This window comes from Magnolia sinica, chromosome 18, assembly GCF_029962835.1.
Source record: "Magnolia sinica isolate HGM2019 chromosome 18, MsV1, whole genome shotgun sequence".
Lineage (NCBI taxonomy): Eukaryota > Viridiplantae > Streptophyta > Magnoliopsida > Magnoliales > Magnoliaceae > Magnolia > Magnolia sinica.
This window is the reverse complement of record NC_080590.1, coordinates 33,778,092-33,787,378: the sequence shown is the minus strand read 5'-3', so window position 1 is coordinate 33,787,378 and position 9,287 is coordinate 33,778,092.

Here is a 9,287-nt window from a genome sequence, read left to right as displayed (position 1 = left end):
GCGTAAAACACTCGCGCTCTTCGGGCCCACCATGTTGTATACGTGAAATTCCCTCCGTCCATCAGGTGTGTTCTTCGATTCTAGGACATTAAAACCAAAATCATCCAGATCCACAATCCAGGTGTGCTACACCACATGGAACAATAGGAATTGGACCCAACCGTAGGTTTGTGCGTGCGACTACTCTAATGTGTATCTTTCATCAAAACCGTTCATCAGGTGTGACTCATGAGGACTATTGAATCAAAAATCATCCTTATCAAAAGCTTATGTTTGACACATCAATAGGAAAAAAAAAAGTAAAACTTCTATAAGTTCATGCGTTGTGGCCCACTTGAGTTGTTAATGCGGCTGATATTTTGTTGGTAAGACGAAAATAACGGTTATTACCTGATGGACGGAGTGGATTTCTCACATACATATTGATGGACCCTAAAGAGCTGCTTAACACAAGTGTTGGAGACGATTTCGGTTCACGTGTTTGCCTGAGTCTTTCCGTTGCTTTGGGCACCGTTATTTTGTATGCCGACTGATCGGATGGTTAAAACAATACAATCATTCTTATTTTTATGATACGGCTCATCCATACGGTGGAACACAAAATTGACGGTCCTGATCAATGTGTGCTTCCGCCACGTGTGCAGTAGAGATATGCTTTGGAAGTCACGTTGTAACTCGGCGAAGCGCGCGAGGCAGCATTCATGGAGTAGGAAAGGAAGAAACGGAGGCGGACAAATCATTCTACCGAAAAAGAAAAAGGGGAAAAAAAAAACGTGTACGGACTCGGTTGTGTGTTTGGCGAACATATAAAGCAACTGCCACTCTAAAGAGATCGGGGCCGTTCATTAGATCCTATGTGGAACGATCAACGTCCTTCACGTGTGCCAGATGTATGGTTCGGACAGAGCGGACGGTTTTCATGACTCCGGGTCGAACACCGTAGATTATTATTTTTGTTATCTGGACAAATTATTAAATACAGCAGCAGTACCGAAGGTTAATATACTGCCTTTTTTTCCCTCCAACATGTCTCTTGCAGGGGGTCTGTTTCCGTGTTGAAGGCGGGCACGGATCCGGTATTACCCTCACTAGTACGTAGCTAGAAACGGACGATCCTTTCGGGGGATTTGTGGGGCCACCGTGATTTATACGTTTTATCCATCCATTTTGAAGGATTATATTTAAAGGCTAAAGTGGAACACACCAGCGGAAGCAACGGGGATTGAAGTCCTGCCATTGAAAACTTTAAAAGGGCACCGTATGTTTATCCAACCTCTTCATAAGTTCTAGGGTTCGATTACCCATGGGTGGTGAAATCCCACCTCGGCGTGAGTGGGTGGCGGTTTCTGTGTGCCTGTGTAAAAAATAAAATAAATAAATAAATAAGTAAAAAGGCTACATGGACCTATGCGAAGGGAAAACATAAATATCAGTTTGATGCAAAACTTCATTGCCCGAGAAGTAGAATTTAATAGTAAACTTTTTACCCACTACTCCCCGTGGTGTGGTCCACTTGAAACTTCAATCTGCCTTCTTTTTAAGCTAACGCCGTAAAATAATAGATTAAAATATATGAACAGTGGATAAAACATGTTCATTTTAGACGATTGTATCAGTAATTGCTATAGCATAACTTTTCTTTTGCTCTTCAGTTTCTTGGTCATGTCTCGTCTGTATACAATGTTTTAACACCATATCAATGCATTTCGTAACATGCACTCAAAGTATTTTCAAAGATTGACATGTGTCCTTCTCTGATTAATTCTTTCGAGAACTAAAAGATGTTTGGGCGATGGGATTAGAAGGGATTAGATGAGATGGGATTCAAAAAAACATAATCATTACCAATGGCAGGGATTGTCCCATGTTGCCATGGGATCAGATTAATGTCGTGCTTTTTAGGTAATGCAGTGGTACATAGAATGGATATGCCCACCATCATTTGAAATTATTGAGAATAACACAAGTGTGTTATATCCAAACCGTTCATTTGTTTTGTAACCTCATTTTATGGCATGGGCCTAAAAATGAGGTAGATCCAAAACTTATGTGGCCTCAAAGAAGTTTCCAACGGTAACTATTCAATCCCCATTGCTTTCTATGGTGGGATCCACTTGAGCTTTAGATTTACCTAATTTTTTGGCCAGCTCTAAAATAATCTCTAAAAATGGGTGGACAGTGTGGATATAACCCACACATCATGGTGGGACCTACACAACTTGCTAACATTGAGGGAAATTGGCATAGGACCCAATGCAATTCCATCAAATCTAATTCCAAGCTTTACCCTTCTTTCCAAACATGGAGTCGAATTGGCACACGACCAGATGAATCCCATCCCACCTAATCTCTTCTAATCCCAATGCATGTTTGGGCTGGGATTAGAAGGGATTAAGTGAGACCGGATTCATCCGATCCTGTGCCAACTCCACTCCATGTTTGGGAAGAATGGTAAAGCATGGAATTAGAATAGATGGAATTGCATCCCTCCGTGCTAATTTAACTCAATTTTAGCAAGCCGTGTAGGTCCCACCTTTATTTGTGGGCTATATCTACACTGTCCACCCATTTTTTGAGATTATTTTAGAGCATGGGCTAAAAAAGTAGGTAAATCTAAAGCTCAAGTGGACCCCATTATAGAAAGCAATGGGGATTGAATACTTACCACTGAAAAAAAATTTGGGGCCATATAAGTTTTGAATTTACCTCATTTTTAGGCCCATGCCATAAAATGAGGTTACAAAACAAATGAACCGTTTAGATATAACATGTGTGTTATTCTCAGTAATTTCAAATGATGGTGGATATATCTATTTAATGTACCACTATATTACAAACAAATTGTGGAATTAATCTTATCCCATGGCAACCGGGGACAATCCCTACCATGTGTAATAATTATATTTTTTTAATGCCATCCCACCTAATCCCTTCTAATCCCACCACCCAAACACACCCTAAAAATTAGGTTGTAACAATCAAAACTCAAAAACCACACTAGGGAATTGGGCATCTACAGTCGAAAACTTTTAAAGAGTTGAGAGAAGTTTTGGATCTATCCCCTACTTACTTTTTACTTTATTAAGGTATGTACGATTGAACAGGTTGGATGGTTAATAAACATCATGATGGCCCTGCAAAGATTTCATCGATGGAAATCACTATCCTTACTACTATATAAGGTATTGTTCACTTGAGCTTTAGATATACCTCATATTAGGGCCTTGTTGCGTAATAAACCAATTTAAAAGATGGATTAAATGCTCTGTAAGACGTGAGTTCTAGTAACATAAATATTTCCTCATAAAATCACCCACGAATCTTATTAACGACTCTGTGTTTAGTGAACAGACATACATATATTTTCAGTTAAAGCTTTTACTGGTGTACTTGTCTTTTGCAAGATGACCCCGTAAAGTCCCAACAAATGATGATTGAGACGAGCTGACAGGGGCCACAGACTTTCGCGAGGCCAACACGCCACTGGGATGGTAATGTAATTCGCTTCTCTTGCCATGGGACCCGGATTGTGTGGTGACCCTAACATCACTCGGTCATGGGACACAGCCAGATTTTATTTAAGCATGTGCCGATGTCGGAGAAGGGCTCACAGTACGAATATTCGTCCGGCCCATCTCGGAAGGCAACACATGGCCTGGTCAATTTCTGCCACGACTAACACTATTAGTCATGTGGTGCTGGGTCACTTTGAAATTTTATTATTATTATTATTATTGTGTAAGAGGCCCACCATAGTCCATCCAAGCCGTTCATCAGGTGCAACTAACCAGACATTACAAAATCAGACCGATCCAAGGATCATGCAGCTGACACACAGCATCGGCGTATAGACTTCAGGTGTGAGGTTATATTGTTCCCTGCAGCGTTGTCCACTCAAAGTTTTGGATAATATGGGGCCAGTGATAGGATGGCTACTGGTAGGGGAGAATTTGAGCCGGCTCCAATTGAGGCCAGCCTCGTCAATGTAGGTCGGACTGTAGAGCTAGGTAAGCCGACCTGTTGCATGGTATTAGCTCATCTATTCTAAGTCATGACGATCAATAGCTTCCAAGTTCTTTTGTAGAGCTTTTACATCAGTCTGAAACTCAGAAGAAGCCATTATAAACTCCATCCGGTGCCTCCGAGCAGACCACTTATGGGCTCAAACCGTTGCAAGCGAAATCTAGACTTCAGGGTCAACCTGGATAAAGACATCGCCTACAATCACGCTAAGGGGATCAACTCTAGTAACACATATGATGAGTAATGTCCGGCGCACGATCACTAGGTAACCACCAACATCAACACGTGCATCATTCACACCTAGTGGCAGAAGTTGTGCCGAGAATAACGGACACGGTCACTTCAACTAGGAGGTATAAATAGGGGACAAATCAACAAGAACAGGTGCACAAATTCTCTCACCCGAAACCTACCCACACTACTTAGACCCAGATTCCTCGCTTGACTTTGGCATCGGAGGGTCCCCTGTTCTAGCTAAGGTCTCCTTTTGTCCTTCTCCTGTGCAGACTTACAAGACTCGGCACGAGTGCTCGGAGCTCGGCAAAGGTGAACCAGATTCTTGCATCAATATTTTGGCATCGTCTGAGGGGATATTCGAATAAAAACCACTCCTACCTTACCAGAGAGAGATGGCGAAAGGGAAGAAGAATATGCATACACCAACTGTAGCGGCTAACCCTAAACCATCCAGGGCATGAAATTCAACTTATGAATTGCAGATAGAGTTTGCACCTACAGAACTGACTCAGCGATCTAAGAATCGATGAGGCAAATACCAAGCATTGCAGAACCAAATTGAAATGTTGGTCAATGAGGTCAGCTAGATGAGGCAACAAATGATAGACAACATCCACATCTTGATTAGGAGGTGAATGCTCCGACGGTTGCAGGATGCCTAGCCCTTGAAGCGTCTCGAGACATCTCGTGAGGTGCATTTGATCAGATTCCGACGCGAGCACGGGAGCCATCGAACCGAGCTCCGACGCCTGTCTCTGAGACCTCGGTTGTAACAACCCGTCCAACCGGTGTAGTGTCCTGGGGCGTCCACATAGAATTTTCCGCAGGACCGATCATTTAAACCATGTGCGGTGAGGTACCACAAATAAATCAACCTAGGATTAGCCCATTAGAATAAACCGGTCGGGTCATGACAGGACCCGGTGAGGGCCGTTGAGCTAGATGGCTCATTTGCCCTTAGCGATAGCCCGTATGGGCTACACCGTGACACAGGAAGGTCAGAAAATTTTAAAAATAAAGGGAACCATAAATCTCACTGGGCTTGTGGACCATCGCGGACCACGGACCCAGCGGACACCCAGAAGTGAGATCTGGCACTGACTAAATGCACCCCACCAATGCCAGGACCGAAATCTGGCGCTTGCAAATGAAACCGAGATACCAGGTTATCCAACCTTCAGATCTCTTCCACATTTATGGTGAAGGTCTAATGAATTTTTCTACACCCGTCCACCAACTCTGGGACCCGATCGTGGAACGGTGACCGTCGATCACAAATCGGACCCGTACGACCAAACCCCAGACCCGATCGTCCCCAAATTTTACATGGCCCTTCATCGAGCTATAAGCATCTATCCTAGAAATTTCATAGCCAGAGGGCCACCAAAATCACTCCAATCACCAGAATGGACCCCTCAGGGCCGTTTAAAGATCAGAACCGTTGACTCAAACCCCACAACCGTCCATCCGTTTGTTCCCAAATTTTACACGGGCCCTAATCGGTCCATAGGGCACCTACCAACCAAATTTGGTGGCCAAAGGAGTATTAGGGCCACACCAACCCCAAAAGTGAGTCCTAGTAGGCTATTTTAGGAATTTGAGGAAACTTAACGCCAAAAGACCCAAGTCTGGGGAATAAAACCTAACTCCCATAACTCTCTCTCAATTGCTACAACCACCATGAGAGAAAGAGAGTGAAGGAGAGTGAAGGGAAGAAAGAGAGAGAGGGAGATTCAAGGTGGACCCTAGATCGAGGTGGGGACTAAGGAAGCCGATCTTGCATCTCCTTATCCTTTTTTCAAAGGGAAAACCCAACACTACAACCCCAAGAATCGTCCGTTGATCATCTAGATAAGATCCTTCGTCCTTTTTTGCTTGAAACCCTTGTGTAGAGAAGAGGCTTACATGAGATTCTAACATACAAATGTATACTTTAGGGATTCCGGCAATTCAATCCCAAAATCCCCGCTCCTAGGTCGTTCATAAGCCTTCAACGAATCCGAAGGTGCGGACTATTACTCTTAGGTGGCCTAGCACCAATTTTAGTATGAGGTTAATGATTTTGATCACTTGGATGTTGTATTTGAAACTCTAGAGAAAACCTTAGGAGTTATATGTTTGTTGGAATTGTATGGATGTGCATGTTAGCTCTCAAATTGGTGTTGATCTTGTCTCTCACATGATTTGATGTATGGATGATAGTATGCCCATGTTTGCTTGATTCTTTTCCTCACATGTGGTGTTTCATTGTGTGTATGATTTATTACCCTTGTGCACATGATTTCTTGAGATGGAGGAAGTGTTTAACTTCCTTACAAACCCACACATTCACACGCACCTAGTTATTAACAATTGTTTATTTGCTTGTAAGAATATTTGTTTTGTATGGTTAAAACGCATGAGAATATGATATTATTATGCTTGATGATACTTGAGTAGTTGTCATGCCATGGATCCCCTCACCCTCCTTGGGTTGGTCAGGAATTTGAGAAGAGACGGTAGTCCCATCGGTTGGACTATGCTATGGCTTGACCCGTGGGTTTGGGCGGGTGTGTTCGGGTGGCTGTTGTTTGACTACATGGGTCCCTTGTGCCCGAAGTCACTCGCCTTACGCTCGCTCGATTCGTGCGGTCTAACCTACTGTCTGACCAACCTTGTTTGTTAACCCTGTTTGCTCACACATGTATGGAACCTGAAATACCCCACAACCGTTGTAGCTCATTAGTAATCCACCTGAAATTGGTCCACAGCCTCATCAGCTAGGCATGGTGGAATGGGACACTGTGTCCGAGCTGTCGGCCTACGCTGGGGTACCATGCCTCCCCGTTGTGACCGCAAGCGATCCCTTTTCTCTCGGTACTCCTCATGTGCTTGAAGTCGGGGATGAGGAACCCGACGGGATCACGGACCGCGGGGCTCGGCCTCACACATTGGAGGGTCTTGGCCTCGCACTCAATTTACGGCGTTGATACGTGGGGTGTACCAGAATCCCCAAGCTGCTAGATGAAAGGACCTAACTAACAACTCGGTTAATATGATCGCATTGCATCGCATTAACTAGGGTGGCGACTCGGCAATCGAGGTCGCAGAGGTAGTGTTGTCATACGCGATCGTTAGATAGAGTCGCTTAAGGGAGCGTTGTGGTGAGGGCATACATCATATCATCCTACATACTGTGCATTAATAAAACTAGTTAGATGTTCATGATTGACTGCCTTTCATTAAGATCATATTATAATTGATGCCTGCGATAACTTAAGATTAATAGCACCCACTGAGTTGATCACTCACTCCCACTCTGGGACGGTGTTTTAAAACACCAACCAGACCCGTTCATAGTTACAGGTGACTCAGGACTGGAGGAGCCTGGTGAGGCGAGCGTTGACGAGGAGGACGAGCTATCTTATTTCTAGTTGATGGACGGCTCTCTATCGACTTAATGGGCAGGATCGGGATTGCTGGGTTGTAGGCTTAGCCGTATTATTTTTGGACATATTATTCTTTTGTTGTTTTGGTTGGGCAATGCTTGATGCGACCCATTTGCATTTTGGACCTGTATATATGATAGATCTCTTTCATCTCAGTAGATTTGTGTGGTTATGTTCTGTTCTAGGAAATTTCAGGCTGCGCAAGTAAACCGGATTAGATACTCATTAATGAAAGACGGTTATAAGTGACCCTCGGGAATTCGGGAGTTGAGCGCATGCGCGACCCCCGAATTCTAGGACGTTACAAGTTGGTATCAAAGCATGGTTTGGAAACCCTTGGGCCATGGGTCATGAACCCACTAGCACGTCCGCTCACGTAAAAATAGACGCAACCGAAACTTAGGAGTACATGAACCATCCTAGACCCCTAGTCTACGATCTTAGATGGAGGATAAGCCTTCCAATGAGTTAGGATCAGGAACACGGGGGCGAGTAGCGGCGCTAAGAGACGAGATCGAAAGTCGTGCGGAGTTTTGTGGCGTCGCCGGAAGTGAGCTAGAGATCGAAGGGTTGAACAGCCGGCGACCAAATCCAAGTCTGAAGGAGCTAGATTCGGGCCAAATTTTATGGTTCCAAACCATTCGGGGATAGATTCTTAAGGGCGAGCGAACATTTGCCGAAATCTTGCGACTCAAGGGGGATTTTGACCGTTAACCAAGGAGAATCTCGCGAAGATACTGGCCCATTGCGAAGATCGTTTTCTCCTACCCCAAAATCATGTGTAGCACTCTCCGGGGAGCCATTCTGATGCCTGGGAGCGTCAAAAATAAAAACAAAAACAAAAAAGAAGGAAAAACCGGCTTGCGCCCCGCCAAATCGGCGGGCTCCCCACCGACCCTCCAGTGACTGGCGTGCGCCCCGCCGAATCAGCGTGCTCCCCGCCGCCAGGCCGCGTGCGCCTCGCCGGTTATCCAGCAAGCTGCGGGCTCCCTGCCGAAACACCCCTCTTTGTGGGCCATTGCAAATTCGAAAATGGGGTGGGCCCCACTGCTTTGTGCCCCTAAAACCTAACCACCCCACCTCATTTCTCCCTCATTACACCCCTTTACTAGCCACCCTTTCTCTCTCATTTCACTCGCCCTCCTTCCTCTTCACATAAACCTTCTTCCACTTCTCTCCCTCCTCTTCCAAAACCCATCCTCAACAACTCCCCATTCTCCCACAAATTCTTCTCATTTTCTTTATTCACCCTTCCTCACAAACTCCTAAAAACCCATTCCATCTTCATTTTCAAAACCCATCCCATTCTCAAGTTTACCTTCAACACCCAACCTCAAACCCCTCACACCCAATATTCCCTCAACTCCATCTTTCTTAAACCACCTCAATTCTTCCTCAAACCCCACATCTTCAACCCACTTCCACCCTTTTCAAAACCTATTCCCAAACTCTTATCCAAGCTCCATTTTCAAAACCCCCATTTCAAAGCCATACCCAACCCACATTTCCTTTATCCTTTCACAAATCCATTCCCAAAACCCAAGCTATAACCCCTTTCTAAAGACTCGCTCCCTTTCAACCGAGTAGGATGGCATTCCT